We start from the raw sequence: 16,720 nt of genomic DNA, 5'->3' as shown, positions 1-16,720 counted from the left end.
TTTGGAAGTGAAGCATGGGCCCATATTCCAGATGAGAAACATAAAGCTTTAGAACCTAAGAGTGAAAAATGTATTTTTGTTGGATATTTTGAAGATGTCAAAGGATATAGATTTATTCCACTTAAGTCCAAAAATGCTATCATTAGAAGAGATGTAAAGTTTGCTGAAAATATATCGGCCTACGAGCCTAGTTCGGCGGATGTGCCATCTTTCTCTATCCCTTCTACTTTTGAAAATATTTCTTCTTTAGATGATGATAGCGAGGATGACAATCATCCCCCACCTTCTCAGGATCCTCCTTTAGCTCCCCAACGTCCAAAATGGGTCTTCCTATGGTATCTTGCAGAGATGGTGTTTGTTCCGGATGTGTACTCGGAAAACATCATCGGGATAGTTTTGAAAAACGTGCTTCTTGGCACGCCTCAACCTCTTTACAGCTTGTGCATAGTGATTTATGTGGTCCACTTCCAGTTGTTTCATTCTCTGGCTACAAGTATTTCTTAACTTTCATTGATGATTTCTCCAGGCACACTTGGGTATACTTCTTAAAACTCAAGAGTGAAGTCTTTAACATGTTCTTGGCCTTTAAGGCCTTTGTTGAGAAACAATTTGGACATCAAATTCTTAAGCTAAGATCTGATAATGGCGGAGAATATGTTAACAACAAATTCATCAACTTTTGCACTGAGCATGGAATTCAATTGCAACATACTGTTCCATATACTCCACAACAAAATGGTGTAGCTAAAAGGAAGAATCACACCTTAAAGGAAATGGCTAATTGTATGCTTCAATCTAAAGGACGTAGTCTTAATTTTTGTGCAGAAGCAATTAACTGTGCAAATTACATAGTAAATCACATTCCTACTAAGGTTTTAAAGAATAACACTCCAGAAGAAGCATGGAGCTCAATTAAACCAGATGTAAGTCACTGTCGTGTTTTTGGAAGTGAAGCATGGGCCTTAGAACCTAAGAGTGAAAAATGTATTTTTGTTGGATATTTTGAAGATGTCAAAGGATATAGACTTCTTCCACCTAAATCCAAAAATGTTATCATTAGAAGAGATGTAAAGTTTGCTGAAAATATATCGGCCTACGAGACTAGTTCGACGGATGTGCCACTTCTCTATATCCCTTCTACTTCTGAAAATATTTCTTTTTCAGATGATGACAGCGAGGATGACAATCCTCCCCCACCTTCTTGGGATCCTCCTTCAGCTCCTCAGCTTCCAAAATGGGTCCGCGTTACTCGGGATGCAGCAGGTGCTCTTGCAGGTGATCTTACTGATCAGCGTCGCACACGTCTCAGTTTGATAGAGCCTCTTCTTTACTGGCTCAAGCTTCAACGAATTATGATCCTGACACCTTTGCAGAAGCTTCAGGCCATCTAGATTGGGACGCAACTATGAATGAAGAATATCGTTCATTATTGGCAAATGATACATGGGACCTTGTTCCTCTTCCAAAGGGACGAAAATTTGTTAGATTCAAATGGGTTTACAGAACCAAGTTTGGACTAGATGGAAAAGTTGATAAACATAAAGCTCGTCTTGTTGCTAAGGGTTTTTCACAAGTTGAAGGCATTGATTATACTGAAACCTTCTCCCCTGTTGCCAAAATGAACTTTATCCCCCTTGTTCTTTCCCTTGCTGTCTCTTTCAAATGGGAAGTCCATTAGATGGATGTTAAATCCGCCTTCTTGCATGAAGAAATCTATATGGAAAGCTTTATACAAACAGACTCCAACCTTGTATGTCGGCTTAAGAAATCCATTTATGGTCTCAAGCAAGCCCCTTGGGCTTGGTATGCCAAAATGGATAGCTTTCTTTTAGATACTGGCTTTTCTAGGTGTCATTTTGACAATACTGTCTACACCAAGAAAGTGGGTAAGTCTCTTATCATTTTTGTTCTTTATGTTGATGATCTTATCTTTACTGGTAGTGATCCCAACCTTATAAACCATGTGAAGTCTAGCCTTAAAAAGAAGTTTGAAATGACGAACTTAGGACACTTGCATTATTTTCTTAGTATTCAAGTCTTGCAATCCAAAGAAGGTATTTCCCTTTACCAGTCCAAGTATGCCTGTGATCTTCTACGCCACTTTCACATGGATGACTGTAAGTCAACTTCTTCTCCCTTTCAGCCTGGAGCCAAACTTTCAGTCACTTGTACCTCCCCTGAAGTTGATGCTACCTTATACCGTCAGCTTGTAGGAAAACTTTTGTATCTGACCCATACTCGTCCGAACCTTTTCTTTGCTATTGGCCTTATTGCTCGGTTTATTCAAAACCCACATGAAAGTCATTGGAAACAGCTAAAAGAATACTTCGTTATGTTCGAGGTACAGTTCAATTTGGGATTCATTACAGTGCAGAAGCATCTCCTCTATTGGTTGGTTTCACCGATTCTGATGGGTTGGTGACCCTGATGATCGAAGTCTACTGCAGGTTATGTCTTCACTCTTGGTTTTGGACCTATTACATGGGCTTGCAAGAAACAAAGTACCATTTCTCTTTCTTTAGCAGAAGTAGAGCATCGTGGCGCCGTAGAAGCTAGTAAGGAAGCCCTGTGGCTTTGTCAGATCCTGTCAGAGTTTGGCTTTCAGCAGCAACATCTGACTACACGTTGGTGTGATAATCAAAGTGCCATTCAACTATGCAAAGATCCAGTCCAACATTAGCGCATCAAACACATTGAACTACACATGCACTTCATCAGAAAGCTCATTCATGACCATGTTCTTGAAGTGCAATATTGTTCAACCGATGATCAAGTTGCAGACATCTTTACAAAGGCTCTCACTTAGGTGAAGTTTACTAATCTTTGATTTATGGTTGGAGTTCAGGAAGTTGTCACTAAGGGGGGATAGGCTCTAATGCCTCCTTCCTTCTCCTATTGTGCCGTATTTATACATCCTTCAATCCTATCCAATGTTTTAAAACTCCGACTTAGACTCCAACTCGGCCGAGGGTCGACTCCGACTCCGACTCGGCCGAGGGTCGATTCCGACTCCGACTCGGTATCGACTCTTTCAATGATTCGGTCGTTGTAAAAAATACATTAAAAATATATATATATTTTATAATATTGCATAACATCGAAGCTTCCGAGTTTAATTACAGTGTTGGAAATACTGAGAGGGGGTGAATCAATATTTCTTTTCAATTGTTACTTTTACCAGTTAGATCACTTATATTTAGAACACAAAATGAACAATCGGAATAAATGATTTTATTATATAATCTTTACAATGAATCAAGTACAATGTATATAGGGCTCCAACCCTAGATGAAGACACCTATCTTCAAACTCCCAGGCTCACACCTGTTTCCAAGCACCAACTTGGACTTCCAAGGCTCCAACCTTGTTAATTCTGAGGCACCAATCTCAAGGGCTCCAACCCTATATCTCGTATAGGCTCTGACCTGGTTTCTTGAGGACTCCGATTCTCTAGTGCTCCATCCCTATCTTATCCAAGGCACCAACCTTGAGTTTAGGAGCACCAACTCCAAAGACACCAATCTTATATTTGCCAAGCACCAACTTGGACTTTCCGAGGCACCAACCTTGTCAATTTTGAGGCACCAACCCCAAGGGCTCCAACCCTACAACTTCACTTTGTCAAGGTATGTTTGGTTGTACTTCACAGCTCCCCAAGTCTTCTTCAACGAGCCCTGTCTATTTTCAACAATGCTTCACCCAAATCACTTCATTAATAACAACCTTGTCTTCTCAGAAGGTGTCAGCACTGTTCTTCATATTACCCTAGCAAAGATCTCCAAAGTCACCTCATGATGGATTCAATGCATCATGGTCTCCAAGGATGTCTCAAGATCAGCTTCTACAAGTGTCTTCAGATGTCTTCAATAATGCCTCAAAGGTGTCTTCAATAAATTGCTCAAGTTCTACACCAGGTCTTCCAAACAGCTCCAAGATAACTTCAACAACTTTCTTCAAGTTACTTCTGCTTCAAGGATCTTCAAGCTGCTCAAAGGTGTCTACAATATTGCTCCAAAATGTATTTAATGGTGCTACAAGGAGACTTCAAGAATGCTGCTCAAGAGGAGCCAAGAGATAGGCTCCAAAGATGTCTTCACAAGACACCCTTCAATAGTACTTCAAGATGTTTTCCAGGATTGACTCCAATAGTGCTTTTCAAGGTTGCCCTCAAAAGACAAAGATGCTTGGTCTATATTAGCTTCTAGACTGAGGTCTTTACTTTAGAGGTCTATAAATGATCCCCATTAGCTGCTATGCCTCTATCTTCCAAACAGGTCCAAAGAATGTGTTATAAGCTTACCAATCCAACAAATCTGAATCAACAAATTCAAGGTGAGTGATGATTGTTCAAAGCAATGTGACTGTCCACCAACTGCTCTCCAAAGTTTGTTGCAAAATGCTTCAAATCTGCTTCTGAATGCCTTTTATGCTGCTCCAAAACTTTACTTCAAGGCCCTTCAAGATCCTCTCCAAGTCTTCTATACGGATGACAAGTCTGTAACTTGGTGCCAAAAATCCGAGCTCCAAAAGACTGAAATTCTGTGGTGTAAGAGCTGCAATAGGACACTGTTCAGCCTTCTGAGCTTCTACAGGATTCTGGAGACCATGATCTGAGCTGTCCACAGTCCTAAACAACAAATCCGAGCTGTAAGGTAAATGAGAACAGGTTCAAAGTAATTTTCTGTCCACTGTTCCTTTACACAGCTAGCTTATCACAGCAATATTCCTCCTCGGCCTCCTTAAATTTGCCCAAACAGTAGACTACTAAGTCCTCTCAGCCTCCTTGCTGTTCTGTATCTTTTCTCTGAAATGATCACCGAAAAATTGATAAGAATGAAGTGTTTAATGTCATATTTATACACCAATTCGCTCACCAAACCGAATAGACATGTCTCTTAAGGGCAGGCCGACATGGGAGAGAAGCTCAGGTCGGCTTACTGACCAGAATTACATCATTAACTTGTAAAATCAATAACTTTCAAACCACTTGGAGTTTTGGGCTGAGTAATAGCTCGTTGGAAAGGCAAAATTATGTTCTTCAAGATGGTGTAGGTGTCATTAAGGAATTTTGCCTCTAAGGTAGCAAAAATTATTTTTTAATGTGACTGATTATTTCTGAGTGCAGAAATGGAGGCAAAGTAGAATGTCTTTGAGTGTAGGGCTTCTTCATGGTTTTATTTCTTCGTTGATTGTCTTCATAATCATGTCCTAGCCTTCTTCAACATAGGATCACCATCATCATGTCCTTGCCTTCTTCAACATAGGGTCAATAGTGCAGAGATATTTCATCAATCAAATGCAGCATCATTATGTAGTCTTCATTTGTGTCTTGACATCTTAAACAAGAGTTGTAATCATCCTCTGGCATCTTCAAGAATATTTGCCATCCCGACCACTGACATCAATGACAACCTAGATTAACATACAGTGGTCAAATTACAACTACAACACTGTCTTTTAGCATAATGCCTAAGCATAGATATATGTCTATCAAGGAGAATTAAGCCGACCTGTGCTAGATCAAGAACCAAGCAGCTATATCTGAATGTTTCAATCTCATTCTTCAGACTGGCTTGAAGTCTTTATTTCTAGTTGAAGACTGTCGTGAAAGTTTGCGTGATCTAATTACATTATCTTCTTCAACAATCATCTCAAACTAGAATTGATCCTTATTCAAATCTGTCATATTCTTGAGGCATCAGTAAGATCAGTACTTCCGATTTGGGAATTTGATCCTCAAAAGTAAGTTCAATTTGAAGAGATGATATAGCTCATGTATGATAACAAAAGTTTAGCACCCATGTACAAATCATTGAAGCCTCATCATTTATGGCATATAGTCTAACATATTGATAAATGACAAGGCAATGTAGGATGTGTGAATTGCATTAGCTTTCAGCTTGGTATCGACTATCATAATCAAGTTTATATATATAGCAAGGCATTGACATATACAGGCTGGTGGGAAAAATATCCAATCATCCAAGAACATTAATTCAGTCTTGCAGCAGTTGGATACTTGATAGGCATTGTTGATTCTGAGTAAAAGGTCAAGGAACATAACGATTATAAAGATATCAGCAATTGGACTTGTATCATTATTATAAGATATCTTCATCAAGAATAGGCAAGAAAATTTGTTTGAATAAGAATATTCTTGCTGAACACAAGGGCATAAGTTGTTGATCCTCTTCCTCAGTTTTCCTGTTTAGTGTCTTACCTTGAAGCCCTGTAGCAGGATCATTAAAAGTAGATGTTCAAACACCGCTGTCACCGAGCCGGCCGAGTCATTAGACAACTCGACCGGCTCGGTAATAACCCGGCCGACTGTTTCGGTTCGAAGGCCGAGTCGACTTGGTGGGGGCATGACTTGGACCATCGACCGAGTCGGTTTTGAACCGGCTGTTTTTCAAAACAGTGATCCTATCCCAAGTTGTTCGTAAGGGGGGATGTTAGGATATTCCGACACGTAGGAAATAGTTAAGTATAACTTGGTCTAGTGTAGAGTTAGGTAAAATATGTTTCTTTACTTTGTACTTTTATAACTTACAATCCAACGGTCACGATATGTTCTAGACATGAAGTGATCCGACGGTTCATTCTCTCCTTGGTATTACCGACACTTGATCCGTGGCTTAACACTCGATTTGTCCATGATCTCTATTTAAAGAGCATGGAGGGTCATTTGTAAGATGACCGTTCATGAGAGAAGCTTATGTAATTTTTCTTTCTTTTACATTAATAACTTGTCTGAAGTGGCTGCGTTGGCTCAGGCCGTGGACTGTTTCCCTCTTTGATCACAGTTGATTAAGTATTTTGGATGCTTTTCAGTTGATATTGTTGCAGCAACAGATGGAGAGGGAGTTGTAGTGCAGATGCAGTGTTGGCAACAGTTCAGCAGGCACAGCAGCAACACAAATGCAAGGTATATTAGAGTTGCGCAGTCGCTGGTGGGCAACAACAGCCAGACATCGGCAATGTGACAGGAGGTGGTACAGAGACAGGGTGTTGCTTCAGTGGGTTGTAGCACTAGAACACATTCCTTGCGAAGAGGGAATGTTAATTTTTGTAGCATCATATGTGTTTTAGCCACGAAATTTGGTGGAGAGGCTAGAATACATGTATTCTCCAAAACCCAGAAATCGTTTCTAGAAATTCCACCTGGAGACGACTTAATTAAAATAATTAATCAATTTTTTAAAGTCTAAACTTAGGGAATATGATTAATTAAAGGGTATTAATTAAGTCATGGTGAGAATCTTCTAGGAAAAAGACTTGGATCGAGTTCCTGTTAATCTTAGCCATCGATTAAGTTTTAATCGTGGCCATTGATGTCTCAACAAGAGATTATAAGAAGAAACTCGATGGGGCTTGGAGAACACACACCAACAGTTCAATTTCACTGGCAGATCGATTTCTAGAGTAGTAGCGCTGAGTTGTCGGAGAGAGAGCTAGTGAGCTCGAAGCAGTGAGAGAGGGGTAGGGATAGTAAGGCCGAAGGAAAATTTTCCGGCTCTGGTGAGTGCATTGTTGAGAGGCAGTGATTTCCACAGAGAGGCAACACAGAGCCACGCAGAGGCAGTGCAGTGCTTCAGAGGGGATTCTGTATTTTGCTGGGGAGAAGCAGTGATTCAGTGCTAGAAGCTGGAGAGAGAGTTCGGAGGCCAGGAGGATCCATCTTCCAGACAATAGCTAATCAGATAGCGAGAGGGAAGCAGTTCCGAGTTGTGGGACGCAGTACTGCGTAGGTTGACGCAGTGACTGCGCAGAGGCAACAGAGAGTAGCTCAACTTGAGCCAAGGTCAGTGTCGGATCGCTAGTGGGAGTGAGATTTTTCTCACTAGATTTATTGTCAGTCATTTCTCTGTATGGATTGCTAGATTTGAGCATCCATAGTCTTGTACTCATATTTACTACTGCATAATATTAAAACCCTCAGCTGCTGCACTAGTTTTCCCGAGTTGGGTTTTTCCGGGGACTTAGTCCAAAAATAACTGTGTATTTGTGTGTGTGTGCATCTATTCTTCCAACATTTTTATTTCTTCCGCAATATTTATTTTGTGAAGGTTGCAATGTATTTAATTCGATATTTGCCGTAGCACACAACAAGTAAATTGTTTAATCGAATTAACAATCAGAAGAATTAACATCAGTTGCTGCAATAGGATTCCAGGTTTTGGAATTTTCACAAGTGTGGACAAGTGAGGGGAAGGAAAACTCCTTGTGGACCCAATGGACAAATGTGGACTCGGATGGGAAATATGTGGAGAGGGGTTATAGTGAGCGGAGGGGAGTGATGTATGTGGTGTTGGGAAGTGGGACCACACAACCAAAATCGGGGTTTTGCACGTAGTGCCACTCCTAAAGCTAGTAGCCAATAAAGGAGATCCCACGGGACTAGGATACAAGACTATTGGCCAAATTGGTCAAGGAGACGAGAGTACAGACCAAGCCCATTCTTTCTGTCGAATCCCCTCACTAAGTCATGTCCAAATGTGTCCATGATAAACAAACAAAAATACCCAATTACATAATGAAAGCCATACCTTTGGGGTTGGAAGGCCCACCTTCAAACATATGATCATAACAAATGGCGAGGGCACATGTTGGGATTTCTAAGTTTAACCAGTTAGAAATTCTTCCTGTACTATCTGATTTATTTCTTCCTACTTGTTCAATTACTTAACAATTTATTTACCATGTAAATACTGAAAATAAATGCAAGTACAGTATCAACACATACAGATCATCAACTGAAGGAAAAAACAAGCACATAAGTGACACTGTTGTTTTTGGACTAATGTCCTTGGAAAAACCCAATGCCGGAAAATCGGTGCAGCTATTCAGAGGGTTTTATTATTATGAAGTTTCAGAATACAACCTGGGTGCCAGAAATGGCTCACCCAACAGAGAATGCCCTCGGTAGTAGTACCTCTCATTCAGAGACAGATATTCCGGCTAAATAACCTGATAAACGATCCCACAACAACAATGCAACTTTTGCTGCTCTGCGTCACTTTGATAGGGATTGCTGTCCCACGAAAAAGCTCCCAACGCTGCCTCTAGGCCTTGCGTTAGCCTCTCTGGCCTAGTGTCAGTCTCTCTGGCCCAGCGTCAACCTATCTGGGCTTTGAGTTAGCCTCTGGAGCCTCTGCGTTTCACACACTGGCCCTCTCTGGCTCTGTGCAGCTCTTGGTTGCCTCCGCGTGGCCTTTGGCTGGCTCTGCGTGGCCTCTAGCTGGCTTTGTGTCAACCTCTCCCGGCTTCTACGCTGATCCTCCCGATACTAACTCTGCCTCTCTGCTATGTATTCACTGCCCCTTAGCTGCAACTCAGATCACTCACTCAATTTCCTCAGCAAACCCTGCCCCAGAAAATCGAGTTCTTGATCTCTCTTGGTGTGTTCTCCAACTGACCCTCAAGCCTCTTCTTATACTTTTCTCGTTGTTCCTTCAACGGCCGAGATTAAATCTTTAATTTACGGCTATGTATTCACTGCCCTCAACTGCAACTCAGATCACTCACTCAATTTCCTCAGCAAACCCTGCCCCAGAAAATCGAGTTCTTGATCTCTCTGGTGTGTTCTCCAACTGACCCTCAAGCATCTTCTTATACTTTTCTCGTTGGTCCTTCAACGACCGAGATTAAATCTCTAATCAACGGCTATGTATTCGCTGCCCCTCAGCTGCAACTCAGATCACTCACTCAATTTCCTCAGCAAACCCTGCCCCAGAAAATCGAGTTCTTGATCTCTCTTGGTGTGTTCTCCAATTGACCCTCAAGCTTCTTCTTATACTTTTCTCGTTGGTCCTTCAATGACTAAGATTAGATTTGGCCAGTTTTATATTAGTACCCAGTAATATTTTATTTTTCCTAAGTTTAAACTTAGGAATTCCATTAAAAATATTAATTATTTTAATATCTCCCAAACTGGTTAGATTCTACCTAAACCATTTCTGGGTCTTGGAGATCTCATGTGCTTTGGCCTCTTCACCAATTTCCGTGGCTAGAGCACATTCGATGCTACTCCAAATCAACACTCCCTCATAGCGAGGACTGTGCTCTAGTAATACTCCTCACTAAGTATCACTCTGATCATCCAGCATCGGTCCCTGTGCTGATGCTAAGTCTCCCCGCCGAACATCCTTTGCATTGTTGCATCATGTACTGCTGCCCATGACCCTGCCACTGCCACTGCTGCATCTGTACGACAACTCCCTCTGCATCCGTGCTGCTGCCCATGGCCCTGCCACTACCACTGCTGCATTTGCACTGCATCCCCTTCTCCTCACGCTGCATCGTGCTGCCCATAGCACTGCCACTGCTAACTGCTGCACTGCAACCCAGTTACTGAGAAGGAAGTAACTGATCCACCCAACTTCTGACATCCCTGTCAGGCTAGAAACACTCCCGATGCTGAAGCTCCCTCTGCTGCTAACAAGTGCTCCCTCTACTGACCTCTGCGCTGCTGCAACAACTCCCTGCATCTCGCATCGTTGCAAACCTCTCTGTGCCATCCTGCACCGTTGCAACACTCCCGTGCCTCTCGCATTGTTGCAGCCTGCTAGCCTCGCACTGCCTGGGGACTCCTGCACTATAGCACTCTCTACCGCTTCATCCGCATCCGTCTCTACCTACATCTGCCAGTCCTGCTACTGCTCTTCGGGGCTCCCGTAGCCAGGTATAATCCAAGAGGTTGGGTACCTCAAAGATCCTGCCCCTCATTGTTTGTAGTCCGTCTGACTACAGCTCAATGTCTCCCCACTTCCTCTTAAGTGGCGCATGAGCACTCATGGCACAGTCGTTATCTGTCTCCACTTCTTTTTCCGCCCTCGCTGGCGATGCCTTGGTCTCAGAAGCCTCTCCCTTGCTCTTCTTCCTAGGACACTGGTTAGCATAGTGACCCAGTTCCCCACAATGGAAGCAGTTGACCTTGGAGAGGTCCTCCTTCTTTCTCTTCTCCTGCTTTCCCGCAGATGCGAGAGCCGCATCTTCTTCTTCCTCCTTGATTCTGACCCCTTTTCCGCTACTCCCTGCCTTGGTCACCCTTCTGATCTCTTCTTGTCAAAGAACTGCCTACAGTTCCTCCCATTCTGGAAGGCTCGTCCTACGCAGTATGCTCTAGACAAATACCTCCCAATCCTCTGAGACTGCGTTCAATGATGTTAAAATTTGGGTGCCAGAGGACAAGTGGTTCCCTAAGGCTTTGATCTTTGGCCTAGGGAAAAGTTTCCAAATTTAATTGTACTTTTCTCCTAAAGTGACTTTATAAGTGGTAAAGTCAATTTAATTTAAAAGTGGCTTTATAAGTGGTAAAGTTATATTCTAATTTAAAAGTGACTTTATAAGTGGTAAAGTTACATTTTAATTTAATTGTGACTTTATTAAAGTCAATGAAGAATTAGAAAGTGAAAAAGTGACTATGGAAATAAAAGGCTTAGTGGGTTTTTATTTAAGTGGGTGAGTTAAAAAATAGAAAGTGAGAATTAAATGCACATTTATTCTCATCCCTAGATCTAAATGAATCTCAGCCATTAGATCTTAGGGTAACCCAAAAGGTCTTTTAGAGAATAAAAAGAGGAGAAGAGGAAAAGATCAATTCATTCTTTCATGAGCATTTGAGAGAAAGAGAAGAGAGAGCAAGGAGAAAATTTTTGAGCAGTGAGGAAGTGAAGGAGAGCAACAAGAAGACATTTCAGCAAATCTAGGCAGCAACATTTATTGGCACGCATCCCAAGGCAAAATTGTACAACAGGAGAAAGGCACAGATATCGAGGAAGAGGGACAACACAAAAATCGAGGAAGAGGGACAACAACAAGGGCATGAATTTTGAGATAGTCGTACTGCTGAAATCTGTACGGTCCGTACAACAAGTTCTGGGCACGTTTTTCGAGGTTGGCTGTACAACATTTAATGTTGTTTTATTGCTGGAAAATTTCTGTTTTGGCTGTTTGTTGATTGGCACGATTTTTGAGGCGAAGTGCAAACACGAAAATCGAGATAAGTTGTAATTTATGGTTGTTGGAATTTTTACTGTGTATTTCAGTTTCTCTGTAAAAGCATTTTCAGAAATAAAGAAGAGCTCTCAAACTCGTTTTCCCCAAGAGTTGTAGGGGGTTTTTCCAGGGTCACATTGACAAAAATCACTGTGTTATTTTCTGTGTGGCTGTCATAATTTTGCTGTGTTTTATTTCTGCAATTTCGGCAATTGTGAAATCTCTAAATTTGTGTTTTCAGAAAAATATTTTCATTTCCAGATTTTAGAATTTTTATCATGCTTGGATTTAAAACTAAATGCATGGAGTGATAAGGAAAACTGATAACTGAAGTGGGGGTTGAAATTTCTTCAAATGCGGTCCTCACCATCAGTTACTAATCCGTCGTGGCCCCTATGGAAGTTAGTTGATCATGGATCTCCTTCAATCCACCGAGGAAGACATCTATCTGCTCTCCCTTCTGCATCTGGTATGACTGCAACTGATTTTCAAGTAACATCTTCCTCTGCACGAAAGTATGCTGATACAATTTCTTCAGGGCCTCCCACATCTCATTTGCCGTCTCCTTCTCGGCAATATGTGGCACCACATGATCCTTGACTCCGTCAAGGATGATGCACTTTGCCCTGGCCATTGCCTCCTTGTACTTCTCATTTTCAGCTGGGTCAACTGGGATTGTTATCGTTTTCAAGGCGAAGTGTTTGATGCGATACCTGTCTAGATTGGACAAGATCCTGGCCTTCCAGACTACGAAGTTGGAAACTCCGTCTAGTCTCTCCTGATCTCTCAGCCCATTCACTGTCATTTCGCTGCTCCTCTTTTAACTCTTTTGAGTCTCTCAACTTCCATTTAGAAGTTCTCAGTTTGACTCCCTTTGAGCCTTGATTTCCCTCCTGGAAACCCCTCTGCCAATGTCGAGATGCCCCACTCTGATCGTTTGTGCAACTGCACCATTGATCCGGATTTCTTGGCTAGAAATCCTCGACAGCAACTCCCTCCTCCTTGGTCTTGCCCTGTTAGATACTGTTTTGACCACAGTACCCCACTAGCTTCGCTCTGCAACTTACCCACAACCTCCTATGCCTCAGCAATTTGAAGGTCTGAGCCTCTAGGCTCTGCGCAATCCCAGTACCGGCAAAATCTGCACCTCCTGGCCACATCGTCGATCTTTCCTGACTGAGAAAAATGACCGGGCACTGCGTAGGTCAAATCTGCTCCTTTGCCTTAGCGTTGATCCTCCTCTTGGCTCGAACTGATGACGCAGGCCCTCTGCGTCACCCCTTCTTTGCTACTTTATGCTAGGACCAACTTCTGTCACTCGGGACAACTGTTTCTGCTGCCACTGTTCTGCTCTGTTGATGCCTTCAGTTATCCTGTGATCTGTAACCTCCCTCTTATACCATGTTGGAATTGCTAAGTTTAACTCGTTAGAAATTCTTCCTGTACTATCTGATTTATTTCTTCCTACTTGTTCAATTACTTAACAAGTTATTTACCATTTAATATTGAAAATAAATACAAGTACAATATCAACACATATAGATCATCAACTGAAGGAAAAACCAAGCACACAAGTGACACCGTTGTTTTTGGACTAATGTCCCCGGAAAAACCCAATGCGGGAAAACTGGTGCAGCTATTCAGAGGGTTTTATTATTATGCAGTTTCAGAATACAACCTAGGTGCCAGAAATGGCTCACCCAATAGAGAATGCCCTCGACAGTAGTACCTCTCAGTCGGAGACAGATATTTCGGCTAAATCACCAGATGAACGATCCCATAGCAACAATGCAACTTCTGCTGCTTTGTGTCACTCTAATAGGGATTGCGTCACCCTATCCAGCTCTTTAGCTCCAGTTTGTCCCACGAAAAATCTCCCAGCGTTGCCTCTAGGCCCTGCGTCAGCCTCTCTGGCCCAGCGTCAGTCTCTTTGGCCTAGCGTCAGCCTCTCTGGCCTAGCGTTAGCCTCTCTGGGCTCTGCGTCAGCCTCTGGAGCCTTTGCATCTCACGCTGGCCCTCTCTGGCTCTGCGCAGCTCTTGGCTGCCTCTGCGTGGCCTCTGGCTGGCTCTACGTGGCCTCTAGTTGGCTCTGCGTCAACCTCTCCCGATTTCTGCGTTGATCCTCCCAATATCAACTCTGCCTCTCTGCTATGTATTCACTGCCCCTCAGCTGCAACTCAGATCACTCACTCAATTTCCTCAGCAAACCTTGCCCCTGAAAATCGAGTTCTTGATCTCTCTTGGTGTGTTCTCCAACTGACCCTCAAGCCTCTTCTTATACTTTTCTCGTTGGTCCTTCAATGGCCGAGATTAAATCTCTAATCAACGACTAAGATTAGATTTGGCTTGATCCATGACTTTTGGAACCTTCTAACCCAATTTTATATTAATACCCATTAATATTTTATTTTTCCTAAGTTTAGACTTAGGAACTCCATTAAAAATATTAATTATTTTAATATCTCCCAAACTGGTTAGATTCTGCCCAAACCATTTTTGGGTCTTGGAGATCTCATGTGCTTTGGCCTCTCCACCAATTTTTGTTGCTAGAGCACATCCGATGCTACCTAGGATTCTGGGTTTTGGAATTTTCACAAGTGTGGACAAAGTGAGGGGAAGGCAAACTCCTTGTGGACCCAATGGACAAATGTGGATCCGGATGGGAAATATGTGGAGGGGGTTATAATGAGCGGAGGGGAGTGATGTATGTGGTGTTTGGAATTGGGACCACACAACCAAAGTCGGGGTTTTGCATGTAGTGCCACTCCTAAAGCTGGTAGCCAATAAAGGAAATCCCATGGGACTAGGATACAAGACTAGTCACCAAATTAGTCAAGGAGACGAGAGTACAGACCAAGCCCATTCTTTCCGTCGAATCCCCCCACTAATTCATGTCCAGATGTGTCCATGATAAACAATTAAAAATAGCCAATTACATAATAAAAGCCATACCTTTGGGGTTGGAAGGCCCACCTTCAAACATACGATCATAACAGATGGTGAGGGCACATAATGGCTAGTTCAGGTGGCGGAGATGGTGGCACATTGAACTATCTGATGGCTGCAAGGGGCTGCTGGCTGCCTGCTGAAGACAATCTAGGAGAAAAATTTGTCACCCACTGGTGGTGGGTAACAGTTACCTTGATGCCCAAATGGACAGAACCATGTTAGGAACATCCTCATTTCTTCTAAGATCATTTCTCTTTAGTCTTGCTGGACCAGAATCTCTTGCTGAACTCTTACTTGCAAGGCTTCACTTTCTTCTTCAACACAATGGCTCCTTGCTCATCCAACTTGGCTTGACAGCAATGACAATACTGTCCATCACATCTATAATGGCTTCCTTTTTCAGCTGTTTTTTCATAAAAATTAAAGCTATCTCACTCACGACAAAATCTGTCTAAAGACATGCTTCCAAGATCATCTTCTTTTGCTCTTTAAAACTCTCAACCCATTTGGAGACAGCTCTACATATAATTTTAAAATCATATTTGAGTGAGACATTATCGCCACAGACAAACACTTTGCTGCTACCCTGCAAAGACATCCAGCTGACATCTTCATCATAATGAGATTCATTAGCGATCGAGGACTAAAATACCCCAATCCCTGATATATTTGATTGACCATATTCAACTCTTCAATCCTTCAATATAGTAATCAGTCATCCTGGACCATCACCTAAACCCATAAATCATCAAATAAACTAGCAGCATATGATGCAGTACAAGACATTACAACTGTAGCATTTACTTCTTGATGCTTTAAGCACCACCCAAGTTCATCTTCATATATTTCACAGATACTTGCTATATCCTGAACCATCATTTCTCTGCTGTGATTCGTGCTTTTTATATTGAAGCTATGAACTAGAAATAAATTAGAACAAATACGCTAGCAAATAGAGCATATGCAACTTGATTCTAATTTTTTGTGATTTCCTGTAGTGACTTGATTATAGAAGATACACCAGCAAATTGTAGTGCAATCTGAATTTCATTCTTGGAGGTCAAATAAGGAAACATCGACCTTCCAAAACCTCTAGATCTGCAAGTTTCTTCAGGGTTTAACACTTGTACTGCATGGGTGCAGATACAATCGTTGACAAAATGAGACATGCTACAAACAAATTCAATCAAGAGCTTTGTTTAAATGGATTATGGTAGTTTTGATATCACTCTTGGGCAGATTAGAAGTGCTCTATGTGCATCTGCATTGGTCTGCAGGTGCCGACTAGTCCTATTGTCGACCTCTGGGCATGACTGAATTAATATGAATAACTTTCTTCCTTTCTACGATATGACAGGCTTGTAATCACCATTTGTGTAGCATATTCTTTGGTAGACATTCATTATTACAGTCACTCTGGATGAGACTGAAAATAGGGGATCTGATTCCCCACTCGTAAGAAGAGGGTAGCATGAAATTGCAATCTACTTGTTTATTTGCATTTCATTTTATACCTGTGACCAACAAGAAATATTCCCATGTAATTTATTGATTATGGCTATGGTTTTTACAATATTGTGGGCTCTTGTAGCTCTTATGGTGTTTATATCGGTCCCAAAGTAATGGTATTTTTCTATTGCAGCTTTTGACCATCATGGATTTCATTCTTCAGTTCTTCATAACGGATTTTTTAGTTGCAACTTTCAGTCAATACACTTAATGAGTTTCTACAGATAGGATGATTTGTTGAGAAACCAAATGTGATGAAGTCTAA

The 16,720-nt window shown here is 41.9% G+C and overlaps 1 protein-coding gene across 2 annotated transcripts in view; it reads left to right on the top strand.

The window, feature by feature from the left end:
* LOC149256959 (small ribosomal subunit protein mL104 (rPPR9)-like) overlaps positions 1-16,490 on the top strand; it is a 68,126-nt gene extending 51,636 nt beyond the window's left edge. The window contains exon 2 of one of the 2 annotated variants that reach the window (XM_089413315.1): positions 16,090-16,490. The gene's annotated coding sequence lies outside the window, so the exon portion shown is untranslated. Of the gene's footprint in view, positions 1-15,944 lie in introns of both variants that reach the window. The other variant, XM_089413308.1, reaches the window with a different exon arrangement.
* The last annotated feature ends 230 nt before the right edge of the window (positions 16,491-16,720 follow it).

Source organism: Pinus tabuliformis, chromosome 6 (assembly GCF_031772625.1).
Source record: "Pinus tabuliformis cultivar Carrire ecotype Pingquan chromosome 6, CPIR1, whole genome shotgun sequence".
In the NCBI taxonomy this organism is placed as follows: domain Eukaryota; kingdom Viridiplantae; phylum Streptophyta; class Pinopsida; order Pinales; family Pinaceae; genus Pinus; species Pinus tabuliformis.
This window is presented reverse-complemented; position numbering and strand designations above follow the sequence as displayed.